The sequence below is a fragment of the Eretmochelys imbricata genome, chromosome 7, assembly GCF_965152235.1.
Source record: "Eretmochelys imbricata isolate rEreImb1 chromosome 7, rEreImb1.hap1, whole genome shotgun sequence".
NCBI lineage: Eukaryota > Metazoa > Chordata > Testudines > Cheloniidae > Eretmochelys > Eretmochelys imbricata.
In genome coordinates this window covers 411360-427270 of record NC_135578.1, presented here as the reverse complement: position 1 = coordinate 427270, position 15911 = coordinate 411360, and the positions used below count along the sequence as shown (strand labels likewise).

Genomic DNA, 15911 nt, shown 5'->3' with positions numbered 1-15911 from the left:
CAGGAGGCACTCTAGACAGCTGCATTCCACAGGGCTCTGGGCTGGAACCCGGCATAGAAGGCGGGCCCGGGTTCCCCCCAAATCCTCCCAACTCCTGGTCAGACACAGGAGTCGTCGACCTGGACTGTGAATTCAGAAAAACGGCCAAGCTGAGGGCTGCTGTGAAGCTCCAAGGTGAGCAAATCCACCAATAAGCGCAAGACCCACCAAGCTAGAGCAGGAACTTTGTCACAACTGGTGTTAGCCGTGGGATCTGGTGCGCACAGCACAGCGGAAGGAGGAGGGCGTTTGGAAGGGGGAAAAAAAAAGGGAAGAGGGTCTATTTTTATTTTTTTTTTCACCACAATGGAGGAGGTAGTGCAGACACTGATACAAGCCACGGCTGCCCAGCAGGAGGCTACTACTGTCCAGGCAACCGGCCAACAGGAGGCAGTGCAGCTGCAGCAAGAGACTAATCGCCTGCTGATGGACCAGGCTGCTCAAGACCGGGCTATGTTGCAGGAACTGATAAACCAGGTAAAGGCCCTTACAGAGCTGAACCACGGCCATGATGGGACGCAGATCATGCGGGCCAGCAATTGGCTGCAGAAAATGACATGGGAGGATGATGTAGAGGCATACCTCCTGGCCTTTGAGAGAACAGCCCTGCGGGAGGCTTGGCCCCGAGAACAGTGGTCTGGCATCCTCGCTCCATTCCTGTGTGGGGAGGCCCAGAAGGTCTACTATGATTTGCCTGAAGAGGCTGCGGCAGACAACCCCCAGGTGAAAGCAGAGATCCTGGCCAGATCTGGGGTAACGACCGCAGTGCAGGCCCAGCGATATCATGAGTGGAGGTACCAGGAAAACAAAACCTTGCGGTCCCAATCATATGACCTCATCCATCTCGCACGAAAGTGGTTACAAACTGAGTCGATACTAGAGGTTCTGGTCATCGACTGGTACAAGAGAGGACTACCACCAGACCTTCGCGCCTGGGTAAGCCAGAACGAAACCTCCCCCTACGACGAGGTTGTCGCGCTGGTAGACAGGTGAAGGACGGCGAGGGAGCTGACCCGACCGGTTAAGGAAGAAGCTCCCCGGGTTACAGTACAGCACCAAGCCCTAGAGCTCGGGTGACTGGGCCACCAGGAAAGCCCAGTTGGAAAAAGAGAGGGGCTGAAGGCCACCAGAAGCCACAAAGAGTCAGAGCACTGAGGGGGAAGAGGATCGTGATGTTAGACTGCCCAAACCAAGAGACCAGGGAACGCCTAGGGCTCCATACAGATGTTACGCCTGCGGGGAGTGGGGACACATAGCTGCAGTGTCCCAATGCTGAGGAGCCTATGCAGTGTAACCTGGGGAACTGGGCAGACCCATGCTCCCTAATCCACCTTGTGGGGGTCTCACTAACCCCACATATGTACACTAGACCAGTGAAGCTAAATGGGGTAGAGACCACAGCACTGGCTGATTCGGGGAGTGCTATCACGCTTGTCTCAAGGAAGCTCGTGAAGCGTAGTCAGCTGCTGTGGGCTAAGTGTATGTAGATAACATCCGTCCAAGGGACAGTTGGTTATTACCCCACCATCCCAGTAAAAGCTGAGATTCAGGGGAACACTACTGAGGTAGCAGCAGGTGTAGTCCCTAAACTCCCATACCTGGTGCTCATAGGGAGGGACTTCCCAGGGTTTGGAGACTCACTCCTGGTAGGGGAATTGGAGAAAGGGGGAAGCCCTGAAAGTAGTGAGGCATCCACAGTAGACTGTCAACCCCCAACCTTCTCTGAAATATCCTCAGATTTGTTCTCCACTCCCAGACAGCATAGAAAGACAAAAAGGGAAAGAAGGGCAGCTAAGGCCTTGGGAACCCGAATACTGGCCCAAAGCCAGAGGGTCGCTCTCGTAGGTAGTCGGACCCGAGCAGCTGAAAAGGAGACCACCCAGGAGGGAGAAGCACCCGAGTCTGACCCACACCCTAACGCCTCTGAACCAGTAGAGGCAACAGAGACTGGCCCCCTAGATCTCTGGCAGATTAGCCCCGGGGGAGGAAATTTTGGATGGGACCAGGCTGAAGACCCAAGGTACGACAACATTAGGAAGGAGGTGACTGAAATAGATGGGGTCCCTGTGGCAGGGAAAACCCAGGGACCAGACCCTACTTCATAATGAAGAAGAATCTCTTATACCGAGTTGCACCAGTACAGGGCAGAAGGTACAGCAGATCCTAGTACCTCAAAAACACCAGAATGCTGTATTAAGTCTGGCCCATAGTCATCTTTTTGGGGGGCATTTGGGGGTAGAGAAGACCCTGGCATGGGTCCTGTGATGATTCTTCTGGACTGGAGTACATGAAGAAGTGCGGAGGTACTGTGCGTCCTGCCCAGAGTGTCAGCTGCACAGTCCCCGTCCCCACTTGAGGGCACCTTTAGTACCCCTTCCCATCATAGAGGTCCCCTTCAAGTGAATAGCCATGGACCTAGTGGGACCCCTGGAGAAGACAGCCCGGGGCCACCAATATATACTTGTTGTTCTGGATTATGCTACTCGCTACCCAGAAGCCGTCCCCCTGCGGAACACGGCCTCTAAAACGATAGCTAAAGAGGTGGTGGGGATCTTTGCCTGAGTGGGGCTACCAAAGGAGATATTAACAGACCAAGGTACCCCATTTATGTCAAAGCTAATGAAGGACCTGTGTATGCTGCTCCATATACATACCCTGAGAACTTATCATCGGCAGACCGATGGGCTGGTAGAAAGGTTTAACCGAACCCTCAAGGCAATGATAAGGAAAGTGGTAAGTCAAGACAGGAAGGATTGGGACCCCTACTACCCTACCTTACGTTTGCAATCCAGGAGGTACCTCAGGCCTCAGCCGGGTTTTCCCCCTTTGAATTATTATACGGACACCACCCCCGTGGCACACTAGATATCGCAAAAGAAATCTGGGAAAGGAACCCAATGAGGGGAGGAATGTAATTGACCATCCGTTGCAGATGCGAGAACGGATAGCCCAGGTCACCCCTATTGTACAGGAACATTTGGAAAAGGCGCAGGAGGCCCAGCGAACCCATTACAATCGCAGGGCAAAAGTCCGACCGTTCCAACCAGGGGATCAGGTGATGGTGTTAGTACCCACAGCAGAAAGCAAGCTTTTGGCTCAATGGCAGGGGCCCTATGAGGTGGTTGAACCCATGGGGGAAGTAATCTACAAGGTGCGGCAGCCAGGACGCCGGAAACCAGAACAAATTTATTACATTAACCTCTTAAAGCCTTGGCACCAACGAGAAGGGTGTGTAGTGGCCCAAGAGACCCCGATCCAGGGAAATACTATGCAGGAGCAGATCAGCATATCCACTGATCTGACACCAAATCAGAAGAAGGAGGTAACTGAGATGATCAACCGATACCAGGACGTGTTTTCAGCCAAACCAGGCCGGACCACCTTATCACAGACCCTGGGGCAAAGGTAACTTTAAGGCCCTATCGGGTCCCAGCAGCAAAAAGGGAGGAGATCAAGGCAGAGGTAAAAAAGGATGCTGGAGCTGGGAGTCATCGAAGAGTCCCACAGTCAGTGGTCAAGCCCAATTGTGTTGGCGCCCAAACCCGATGGCACCACTAGGTTTTGTAATGACTTTTGCCAGCTGAATGAGATATCCAAATTCGATGCATACCCCATACCCCGTATTGATGAGTTAGGGCATTGCCCAGGCAGTCAACTATTTTTGACCACCCTTGATTTAACAAAGGGATACTGGCAGATTCCCCTTGCCAAAGATGCAAAAGAAAACACGGCATTGTCTACATCAGAGTTATGCAGCAGCATACCTGGATGATGTGATTATTCACACCCCCGACTGGGAAACCCACTTAGGAAAGGTGGAAGCGGTTCTGGACACGCTAAGACAGGCTGGCCTCACAGCCAACCCAGCCAAGTGTGCTATAGGGCTAGCCGAGGCTAAATACCTTGGCTACATAGTAGGAAGGGGCATTGTCAAGCCCAACTAAACAAACTAGAGGCTATCCAAAATTGGCCCTGGCCGAATCGGAAAAAGAGAGTAGGGGCATTCCTGGGTGTGGTGGGGTACTACCAACGATTTATTCCCCATTTTGCTATCAGAGCAAGTCCTCTGACAGACCTGATAAAAGCCTGGGGTCCGGACATGGTGAAGTGGACAGATGCCGCAGAGAAAGCAGTCATGGATTTACAGACAGCCCTCTGCAGTAGCCCCGTGCTTATAGCCCCAGACTTCAACAAAGAATTCATTTTACAAACAGATGCATCTGAAGTAGGATTGGGGGCTGTCCTATCGCAGATGGTCAGAGATGAAGAACACCCAATCCTCTACCTCAGCAGGAAACTCCTGCAGAGAGAACAGAAGTATGCCGTGGTTGAAAGAGTGCCTAGCTGTGAAATGGGCCATGGAAACACTACGTTATTACCTTCTCGGATGACGGTTTACCCTTGTGATCGACCATTCACCCCTCCAGTGGATGCAGCGAAATAAAGAGAAGAACGCAAGGGTGACCAGATGGTTCCTTGTCCCTACAACCTTTCCAATTCACCATACAACACCGGGCTGGAAGCCACCATGGCAATGCAGATGGCTTGTCACGAGTACACTGCCTGACGTCCCAAGTTGCCCAACCCCGTAGTGTTGAGCAGAGGGGGGCGATATGTGACAAGGTTGGGCCAGATAGCTATAGGAGAGTAATAGAAGGCAGATATCTATATTAGCTCCAGGCTAAGTAGGTCCCTTGTCCCTGGGTAAGGTAACAGGGAAGGGTCCAGAACAATCAGGAACCTTCTGGAGACAATTAAGACAGGCTGATTAAAACACCTGCAGCAATCAAGAAGCTGCTAGAATCAATTAAGGCAGGCTAATCAGGGCACCTGGGTTTTAAAAAGGAGCTCACTTCAGTTTGTGGTGTGCATGTGAGGAGCTGGGGGCAAGAGGCACTAGGAGCTGAGAGTGAGAACGCGGACTGTTGGAGGACTGAGGTGTACAAGCATCATCAGACACCAGGAGGAAGGTCCCATGGTGAGGATAAAGAAGGTGTTGGGAGGAGGCCATGGGGAAGTAGCCCAGGGAGTTGTAGCTGTCGCACAGCTGTTCCAGGAGGCACTCTAGACAGCTGCATTCCACAGGGCCCGGGGCTGGAACCCGGCGTAGAAGGCGGGCCCGGGTTCCCCCCAAATCCTCCCAACTCCTGGTCAGACACAGGAGTCGTCAACCCGGACTGTGAAGTCAGAAAAATGGCCAAGCTGAGGGCTGCCGTGAAGCTCCAAGGCGAGCAAATCTGCCAATAAGCGCAAGAGCCACCAAGGTAGAGCAGGAACTTTGTCACAGTATTTAGCAGCATTGTGTGTTAGAGGTAGTTTCACTGTTCCCCTTAAAACTCAGTCAAAGTTTCTCTTGCTGAAAAGACCCTCAAATATCAAGAGGAACAGAAAAAGAACACTCTTGGTACTCAATGGAATCTGCCACCTTTCTGGTGGCACACTGCCAACTGAAGAAAGACCCGAGCCTCAGCTGAATCATTAGATGTCAAGATCTTGTAATTATAGCCACTCAGAGCCGGAGTACGCAAAACCCCCAAGGTAGCAAGAGTGGGCCAAATATACCACAATTCTGAGGCAAGCACTGTAAGTACTTCGGCAGCTAGGCCTTGCTGCCGCTAGCCCCGGTAGGTTCAAACAACCATTCAGACACATTGCTAAAGGAACAGGTACGTTCTTGGAGGGGGGGAGAAGGGGGGGGGGCAGAAAAGGGATAGGTTGCAAATATCATGGTGTAGAGGCTTAAACAGGTACACTTCAAAATGAGTAACAGCAGCTCTTGTGTGGGCTCCGAGGGCAGTCCAATCAAGGGTTAGGGCTCTTCAGGCCCAGTGCCTGGGGGTCCCTCTCCAGTTCAGTTTCTAGACAAACCAATAGGAGCTTGCAGGTCTCCAGGCCAGACCCAGTGGTATTTCTCTCAACGGGGTCCCGCAGCACTGGCTCCCTGCCCAAATCCCATGCAGACCTGCACCCAGCTGTAATGCCCAGCAGTCACAGCATGCTCCACATGTGTCTCTATGCACAATTCCTGGAGGTGCTTCTAGCAGTTCCTGACTAACGCTGCTGGCTGTTGCTTCCCAGACAGCTCACTCAAATCTTGGTTCAAACACTTCCTCCTACCCGGCCAGGGGAAAGAGCAGTGTAGTGGGAGGGAGCTGATGGGGGTTGTGCTCCCCTGCTTATCAAATCCATCACAAACCGCATTTTGCCATATGACAGGTTTCAGAGTAGCAGCCGCTTTAGTCTGTATCTGCAAAAAGAAAAGGAGGACTTGTGGCACCTTAGAGACTAAACAGATTTATTTGCGCATAAGCTTTCGTGAGCTACAGCTCACTTCATCGGTTGCATTCGATTTTCCACTGAATACATCCGATGAAGTGAGCTGTAGCTCACGAAAGCTTATGCGCAAATAAATCTGTTAGTCTCGAAGGTGCCACAAGTACTCCTTTTCATTTTGCCATATGGTGCTAGATTGCAGCGCTCAGGTTTTCCTACAGCACCCATGACCATAGAGTCTAACAGACAAGACCCTGTGAACAGGGACAGCACCTCTTGAGGACATCTAACAAAAGACTGGACACCCCACATACATACCAACAGCAGGTCCAGCACCAAACTGAGAAGCTGCAATCTTATGAGCAGATGGCAAATTGCAATCCAGATGATGATGACCTGGCTAGGTTAGTATAACATGGCTTATTTGGAGCTACCCTTGAACGCTTTCCATAGGACTGCAGCAATTAATAGTTCACCACCAAAATTGATTAGGGGCCTTTGCCTTTCATAATAGGTGATACCTATGGTCCACACTACCTGTTATAAAGCAAGTGCACTTGCTGATCTTGCAGGCCATGTTTAAAGCTGTAAATAACCTAATTCCAGCCCAGGGTAATGCCTGAGTAACACAATATGGCCAAATGGCTGTATTCATCTATAGAGACTACAAGTCCCAGCATGCAATAAGAATAAGATGCCTGACTGGAGAATTGCATACCAGGATCTGTAGTCTGGATAGACCACCTCTCCATATTAAACACAAGAAGCTTCAATACACTGTCATATACAAAAGTTAGAGGTGGGCCCCTAACAAAATTTCCAACGCAGCCCCTTGGGTTCAGACATACTCTTATTTTACAGAAAAGTCCTTTCCAGCACAGGTATCCAGAAGATATCTATAACCCTGACTTTTTACTAATTCATTTCTATGCATAAATGTGACTATATGACAGTAAAACCTCAGTAATTCACAATTTTCTATAGTGCTTTGATATTTTACAAGCAAAACAGAGATTATAACTGCAAAAGTCACCATGAAATAAAGAATTAGCTAATTTCTGAGTAAAAAAGGGATAATCCATCACAAAATGTACTTTGTTCATTTATTTGACAAGTATTTAGTTTTGTTTACAATACTGTATAAAGAAAAGGAGTACTTGTGGCACCTTAGAGACTAACCAATTTATTTGAGCATGAGCTTTCGTGAGCTACAGCTCACTTCATCGGATGCATACCATGGAAACTGCAGAAGACATTATATACACACACAGAGACCATGAAACAATACCTCCTCCCACCCCACTGTCCTGCTGGTAATAGCTTATCTAAAGTGATCATCAAGTTGGGCCATTTCCAGCACAAATCCAGGTTTTCTCACCCTCCGCCCCGTATAGCGTACTAAAGAATCTTTTGTAATATATTTTACGGCAGTAATGAGACATCACTGCAGTTCCCTGCTATTAAAACTTGTGAGAAACGGGGAGAGACTGCCTTATATGTGCAAATTATGGGGTGTGCAAATCAGTAAATTTTATATTTACGTTTTCTAAAAATATTTAAAAGAAAGGTTTTTCCATTTTAAAACTCAAGTTAAACAAGACTTATTACACTACCACCTTGAGGCCCCAACTGACATTGAGCCTCCATTGTGGGAGGCACTGTAAATACACATAGTAAAAGGTCCCTGCCCTGAAGAGCTTACAAACTAAACACAGGACAAGCAAGGAGGAAGAAAGGAAGCATTACCTCCATTTTCCATGAGGAACTCAAATGCAGACTAAGTGTTAGCTCAAAGTTACAAGGGAGACTGTGGCAGAGTCAAATAACCACACCACCTGAGTCCCAGTGAAACACCCCAAGCACATTCCCTGCACCCTAAGAATTCATAAATCTACAAAGATGCTTTGAATTGCACATGGGAAGCCAAGTGAATCCCAACCACATCCTACTTAACTTGCCCATTTAAACATGTAACTTTTTCCTAAAGAAAATAGCAATGGTAAACTTTCTTTTTCTTTTTTAAGTATAGCAGAACATAGTGGATCACACTTATTGCAGTACTAAAAATTAATCTAAAATCACATTATTGGAAACATTTATTATGAAGTGCAACTTTACAGGATCTGAAGTCAAAACCTTGAGAACACAGTAGAAACTTATTCACTAAGCAGTATCTTTGGTTAATAGCCATAATGATTTAAAGGCACACTTTGGTCATTGGAGAATTCCCATACCGTTTCATGAATTTAAATGACTAAAAGTATTTAAAACAATATCACAATGGGGAGGTAACACTGCTATATTTAAGGTTGAGATAAGCTTACTGTTTAATATATGAACTGCAAGTTTAATTCCAGAGGCATTCAAAATTTAATAGAATATGTTTTGCTCATTCAACAAAAGAATAAGACATTTTCATACAATACAGTCCTCAATAAATAGTGAGCTCAAATGTCAAATTATTTTTGCAACACTGGAAGCCTGTGCACAAAAAACCCCCACTACATCCTTTAGTATTGTCAAGAAAAAACTCCAAGTTCCTCCTTAAACTTGATCTTGTCCTGTGGTATCAATAGATACGCTTCAGTTAAGAAGCATGGTTACATATGTGATTTCATATTCATTCTTTATCAGCAACTTGCATACCAAATTGGTTCACTTCAAAGATAAAAAAGGATTATCTTAGCACCAGCACTCCAAACTGTTTCCTCTGCCACTGACTCAACAGGTAGAGAACCTAGATCACTCTCCTTGAGTGGAATGAGCTCTGCAGGGCCAACCGGAATAGGCTTGTTTGAATCAGTAAGTTAGCAACCATGACAAACACAACATCTGTTAACAACAGGTAAAGTGGTGACATTTTCAGTCTCTCTTCTGACTATAAACACACTAAGGGTGATATGGGGTTCCATTCTAAACTCCTTTTCGATTAATAGTTTTCTTAAAATTCTTTAAGGGATAAAATTTCTCAGATTATCTCAACCCAGAAGATTTTGTTTTTAAGTGAGAAAAAGATCAGTTCAGCTAGTTTGGAGTTAAGTGGGTAAACAAAGTTTTCCTTTTTAAACTGCTTTTTTATGAGAGTGAGAGAGAGAGAGATTGAAATACCAGCTTTGTTCAAACACAGGCATTATTATTACTTGGAAGGGCTATGTGTTACATTGGTTTTCATCCATAGATCTCAAAGCACTTCACAGTCCTTAATATACTTATTCTCACAACACCCTGTGAGATAGGGAAGCATCATCTTCATTTTATAGATGGGAAACGACAGCACAGAGGCTAAGTGAATTGTTCAAGATCAACAGGAAGATCATTAGAGAGCAGGTTTCAGAGTAGCAGCTGTGTTAGTCTGTATCCATAAAAAGAAAAGGAGGACTTGTGGCACCTTAGAGACTAACAAATTTATTAGAGTATAAGCTTTAGTGAGCTACAGCTCACTTCATCAGATGCATCCGATGAAGTGAGCTGTAGCTCACGAAAGCTTATGCTCTAATGAATTTGTTAGTCTCTAAGGTGCCACAAGTACTCCTTTTATTAGCGAGCAGGGAAACAAATCCAGGTCTCCCAGTGCCCTAACCACCGGACCATCCTATGCGCTCCAAGTTATGAGCCACTAAATCTAAGTACTTAAGCTTAGAATTTCAGGATTTTTGTACATTTATGATTTCCAGAACAATGTTCACTAGAACACATTGCACATACCATTCTATAAGGTTCACAGTTGCAAATGTTAGTGATAAAGTTATGTACAAATTTCCAATGTAACTTGTTTTCACTTTCTGCAAATTTCTTCTTTGGGCCCTATAACTTTTCAATCTTGATCTCAGCCCTTAGACGAAGTTTTTAAAAAATCTCTTTAGGCTCTTTCTAAAGTAAAGGAAAATTATCACAAGACTCCAGTAACTGAAAATTGGCTGAACAAAAAATCTCCAGACTTGTCACATAGTTCATCCTCCAAGAGGAAGAATGCATCTTTGCTAATTACAGAAAAAATTAGAAACTGAGAGCAGCTGAAAAATTGTTTCTTCAGTATGCTCAGTGGGACTTAGCTAAGATTTCAGCAACTTAATAAGCCCCACCCCTTTGTAGCTCAGTGAGGAGACCAGGCAAATTGCATATTCTCCCTGCTCAGTAGGGACAGGAGCTGCTGCTAGGAAGACTTGCTGCTGGAATACTGGAAAAGTGCCACTGGAAGAGCAAATTCCTGCCAAACAGCAACTTCAGCAAGGAAAGGAGAAAATTGAAGACATGAAAAATTGTAGATTCCACAATTTCTAGATGTCTAATTTTTGCTTATGATTAAAGGTTAGTCCCCTTTTCCTATTGTCAAGATACTTTATGATGTAAACATCAATGTCATTGTCATATTACCCCAGACTTTTACTGTCTACAAATGAAATAACACGAGCAGCAAAGGTGCTACAAACTAACTGCTGCCACAGCCTATTCCTTTACATGAAGCATGGGACTTTAGAGTACATATCAGCCTAATAACTATGTGTAAAAGACCAAAAAAATTAAATACAAAAGTGGTTAATGTAATAGGTTTATTTAAGAGCGAATAAGTGAAGACACAGAACTGTTAAGGTGTTCATATTAATCTTCATTTGCCCATATCACATGTGTATTTATTTAAATATATATTCATTACTTGCTCACAATACTGATTATGCTAATGTTACTATAAAAACCTTCACATACTTATATCCTGATGTGTACTAAAAATTTACAACCTTAATATTTCATTAGCATATTTTACATACATTAACTTATGCATTTAACAGCTCAAAGAATAAGTCCAATGTGCATGCACAGGAGCAGAGTAACTTTACGTGAACCTTGACTTTTGAATTTCTTGAACTTTGTACATTTGCTATGTTTGTATTACCACAGTGCCTTAAAGGAACACTGTTCAAGATATTTAAAATCCACATTTTTGTCTGTTATCGCATTAAAAAATTAAATATTTTTCAAAAGCTGACTTGCTGCATTTCTCTCAGCTGGGACACTGAAGACAGACAAGTCAGTCTGTCAATTTCATTTTCAAGTTATCATGCACTAAACCCCAGTATTTCAGCTACAGAAAGTGCAGTATTTTAAAAAAACTGTTTCCACTGGAAATACTTGTATATTTCATGTAACATTTCTACTGATCTTAAATTTTCTAAAGGTTTGTTCTTAAAGAGCATAAACTTGGGGTGAAATCTGCTCCAACAGTATCTCTTAAATATTGCAATATTAAACTTTTTTCTAACTTAGCTTGAATGAAAACAGTGCCTCTCAAAATGAGAGTTGGCTGCAACTGACAGCTACTGTAAAAGGGAATTAAAGTATATGTAAAAAATGGTCATACCACCTTGGATTGTAATCTCAGATATCATTAGCTAATCAGTGTTGCATTCAGGTCAGGACAACTCCAACAAATCCCAGGGTGGTCTAGAAAGTGTTGTCAGTATTGTCTTCTCACTGAGTCAGCAGTGAATTAATGCCCCATTTATTGTGTTGGGGGCACTGCCCAAAATAAAGTCTAACTTGCAACTACTGAAGATCCCTTCATGCCTTTTACACAAGCAAGGAAGTAAGACCTGGTGCCCTGTCCAAATTCTAAATGGGGTAATTACTGCTGTCCTGTTGTAGTGTACTATTAAATAACTGCCACGTTCCACCCACAAGGTGGCTACATTTCAGTTTGTGCATGAAGAGATTACTCTAAATTTACTTTCTAAAATACTGTGGGATCTCCAACTCAAATATAAGATGTTATGCATCAATTATATTGTTTTGGAATGAGAAAATTATTTCTGACAGTCAAGCAAATTTATTACAAACATTAGTTTAGATAAAATGTACAGTTAATCAGAAAACTACAAACTAAAATGATATTTTATGAAGAAAGCCTAGTAGTTAGATTTTCTTTGCAAACACCCATCTGGTTTGTGCTAAGATCATGACTGTTTTCAAACACTGGGGTACACTTGTTTTACATATAGCTTTATCACTTTGTTACATGAATTATGTATACAAATTTCAAGTTTTCAGATATATTAATTTTTAAATATATATTTTTAATTGGGGTATGTTTTTATCTCAATAATTCAACATGGTACAGACAAAGTCCAACACAAGATGTACCTCAAAAAGTAGAGTGGTTAGATTTAAATAGTTTTTTAAGTCAATTATTTCTCCTAAAAAGGAAATCTCTATTAAAACCAATTAGACAGTCCACTGCAGTGTTGCCTGCCAGCTGCTCTTCACACAATACACAGTCCTGGCAAAAATGGTCCTTTGCCACAGATCCTGCAAATTGTTGCTACATTAAATGTTGCAGGCAGAGTGACATGTCTGCAGATATGGCATTTGACATATATTTCACTATCTACAGCAGGGAAAATATTTCCTACATCTTTTTGTAGGCATCCAACTGCAGAAGAGGCTATATGCTATACATTTTGCTCTGCGGGTACAGCAAAAGGGGGAAAGTTCTTTAGACTATGTTTTGTTGCTAGTTCCAAAGTTGAGCTCAGCCACTATTTTGACTGTTCTCTGCTGTGAATGGAAAATCCCCTCTCAGCAGTAGCAGGCTGGTGTCTGCAGCACACACCCACTGCACACAGCAGAAATTCCAGTCAATAAGGCAAATGGGGCCCAGCCGATGGAAGGGGAGGAAGGAGACATACGAACAATAAGGAAAGCATCTGGCTGTATGACTAACTGGAAAGGAGACTGGAGTCAGATGTAGATTGCAGTCCCAGATCCAAGGCTACAACTGTCTCTCTTGCTACAGGAAAACCGTATCAATTCTCACTGTCCTAATTTTGCATAGAGAGAGACAAGATGGGTGAGGTAATACCTTTTACTAGACAACTTTCAAGCTCCACCAAACTCTTCAGTTCTGTGGAGCACAAAAACTTGTCTCTTATTGGACCAACTTCTGTTGGTGAAATAAAAGATATTACTTCACCCACCTTGTGTCTCTCATATCCTGGGACCAACACGGCTACAGCAACAGTGGAAACTAGTTTTGAACAGTTTTGAATTTTGAACAGAATTGCACTAGTATGTTTAGCTGGAAACAACTAAAAAAAGCCAGCTCAGGGTTTCCAGCCCACATACTAGTGCAATTCTGTGAACCAAACAATGAAATCCAGCCTGTAGTTTATCCAGCTGGAGCAAGATTTACACACTTCTGCTTCAGAGCTATGGAAATGCAAAAGCAAAGCCCTTTCTCTGAACAGGAACCAGCCATCTCCTAAGCACAGTACTAATGGAGGCTGTTCTGCTGTCCTTCCCTGGAGACAGCAGCCAGCACTACTGAAGCTTCTCACGTAGCAACCAGAGCTCCAGAGCCAACTGCAGCTGCTGTCACTGCCTTGAACACTTACCCACAGGATCCAAAGCAAAGCAACACCCTCCTTCCTTCCTTCACCTTTGTGCTTCAAGCCAGAAGGCTGGAAACAAAATGACTTCCTGGGCCAGTTACAGAAAAATTCCTAGTACCTCCTTCATAGGTGAAAAGGGAAACTCCTACTCCCTATTAAGGACATACTGAACTCTTTGTCTAGCCTTAGATTTTTGCTTTTAACAGCAACACCTCCAGAGTGTCAATTTGGAAATTAAAAAAAAATAATGCTACCAAAATCATGGGTTTTGCAACAATAGTCCCATCCCCCACAAGATATTAATTCACTCTCCTGCCCACAACCTCTGCCTGAGTGAACCTTAAACACTCCAATTACATAATGGGACAGAGAGAGACTGCAGGAGGCCACTGCAAGGCCTGCAAAGAGCTATTATCTCCTTAAAGCAGCATTGGCCTCTGCAGAGAGCTGGAAGAATCCCAATAGTATATTTTAATCACTGTACAATAAAATCCCAGTACCCCTCTGCACAACAGACTATCTGCTGCTGATTGAGAATCCCCTTTATTACATCAATTTTCCCCGCTTAGTAGCACAAGGAACCACATCTCGGTTCCTTCCTTCTGTCAGGGAACAGGAATGTGAAGTTCTTCCCAGAGCCACTTTCCAGCTTAGACAGCCAAGCCCAACATTTTACAAGACATATGACATACAACAAAGGAGCTCTGTTTGAACAGTAGGCCATTGGCATCCAAGGACGAGCTGCTGGAGACACAGGTGACCTTGTCACAGCTGTATGCTGTTAAAAACATGAACTGTGTTTTAGTTAGGTCCTGAGCCTAAACAGCCAGGTAGGGAGGCTGGGAAGCCACCCAGCAGGAAACACACGACAGACAACCCAATGCAGGAAAATCCGTGCTGCAGCCTCCAGCACAAGGCAAGAAAAGAGGAGAGGATTATTAGTGAGCACACTGTACAGGCACCATGAGAAAGCAGAAAATGCAGGTCAAACACCTCCTCCCCCATACCCCGAAGGGACCAGCAGCTCAGAGCTGACAGCAGGGACAGGAAAGGAAACAGCAGCCCAGAGCAGGCTGCTTCAAGACAGAGGGTGATCCTCTCATTCCTGTGAAGCAATAATTTTGGACTAGACGTGATTAGCACAAAAGGGGGCTTTCCCACAATAGTGACTTTCCCCTCTCCTTCTCTCTACAAGCAGCTCAAAGGCAACTGACAAAGCCCTCCACTGTACCGGCCACCACCCACACACAGACTTGCCTGGGAACCAAAACAAACTGAATTAATCAGAATCTAAATCACCCTCGACCACGATAGCGACAACTCTGTCCTCCCAAGACAGGCAGATGCACACACAGAGGAGAAACGCCATGATTCCCTCTGGCAGTGAGCGAGGATCCCCGTCCCCACCAGCCCCCGAGCTGGGTAGTCCCCCATACCCTGGCTGGGGCTCCCATCTGTACAAACACCTCCGCACACCCAGCCGAGATTCCCTCCCACTTGCCCCCCCCCCCGCCTCCGCCTGAGGGCTTACCCAAGGCTCCCCCCGGGCTCGGTCCCCCCCTCCCGGGCTCGGTCCCCCCCTCCCCGCGCGCGGTTGGGCTGCGGGTGCCCCCCCGCCAACCCCCCAGCGCGGAGTTCCTCTCGCGCAGTCCCGCGGGGACGGAGACAGGGCAGCGAGCGAGCGGCGGCGGCCACAACGAGAAGAGAGGCAGGTCAGGAGCGGCTGCAGCCGGCCGGCACCCGTGAGGTGCTACCGGGGACGCAGGCCGCGGGCCCGTCACCCTGCGGGCGCCCCGGGGTTCCCTTCCCCCCAGAGCCCGCCCCCTACCTGGCCGGCCCGATGCCCGGGCCCCCGCGCACCACTAGGCCCGGCTCGGCGCCACGGCGTTTCCTGGGCAGCAGACGGGACCGAGACCCTCTGCGGCGGCGGCGGCAGCAGCAGCAGCCTCGGCCCCTCCCCCTCAGCACCAGGGGCTGCACCTCTTCCACGGGCCTGGCGGAAACGGCACTGAGAGCACGGGGCTCCCCAGCGCTGGCGCCAGGGGCCATCCGGACACGCCCACTGCCACTCCCCATTGGCTGCTCCGCCGCCTAGCTCCACCCATTTCAACCATATATTGGCAGCAGCCCCTCTTCGAGCCTCACCTCCTCACACTTTCGATTGGCCCCTGGTTGAGCAGGCCACGCCCATTCCCACATCTCATTGGCTACAGTTGG

The 15911-nt window shown here is 46.2% G+C and overlaps 1 protein-coding gene across 4 annotated transcripts in view; it reads right to left on the bottom strand.

Moving 5' to 3' along the window:
• The window catches only part of SETD5 (SET domain containing 5), a 161788-nt gene extending 146102 nt beyond the window's left edge, over window positions 1-15686 (bottom strand). For all 4 annotated transcript variants that reach the window (XR_013346570.1, XM_077821013.1, XM_077821014.1 and 1 more), the window contains exon 1: window positions 15523-15686. The gene's annotated coding sequence lies outside the window, so the exon portion shown is untranslated. The remainder of the gene's footprint in view (window positions 1-15522) is intronic.
• Between the last annotated feature and the right edge of the window lie 225 nt (window positions 15687-15911).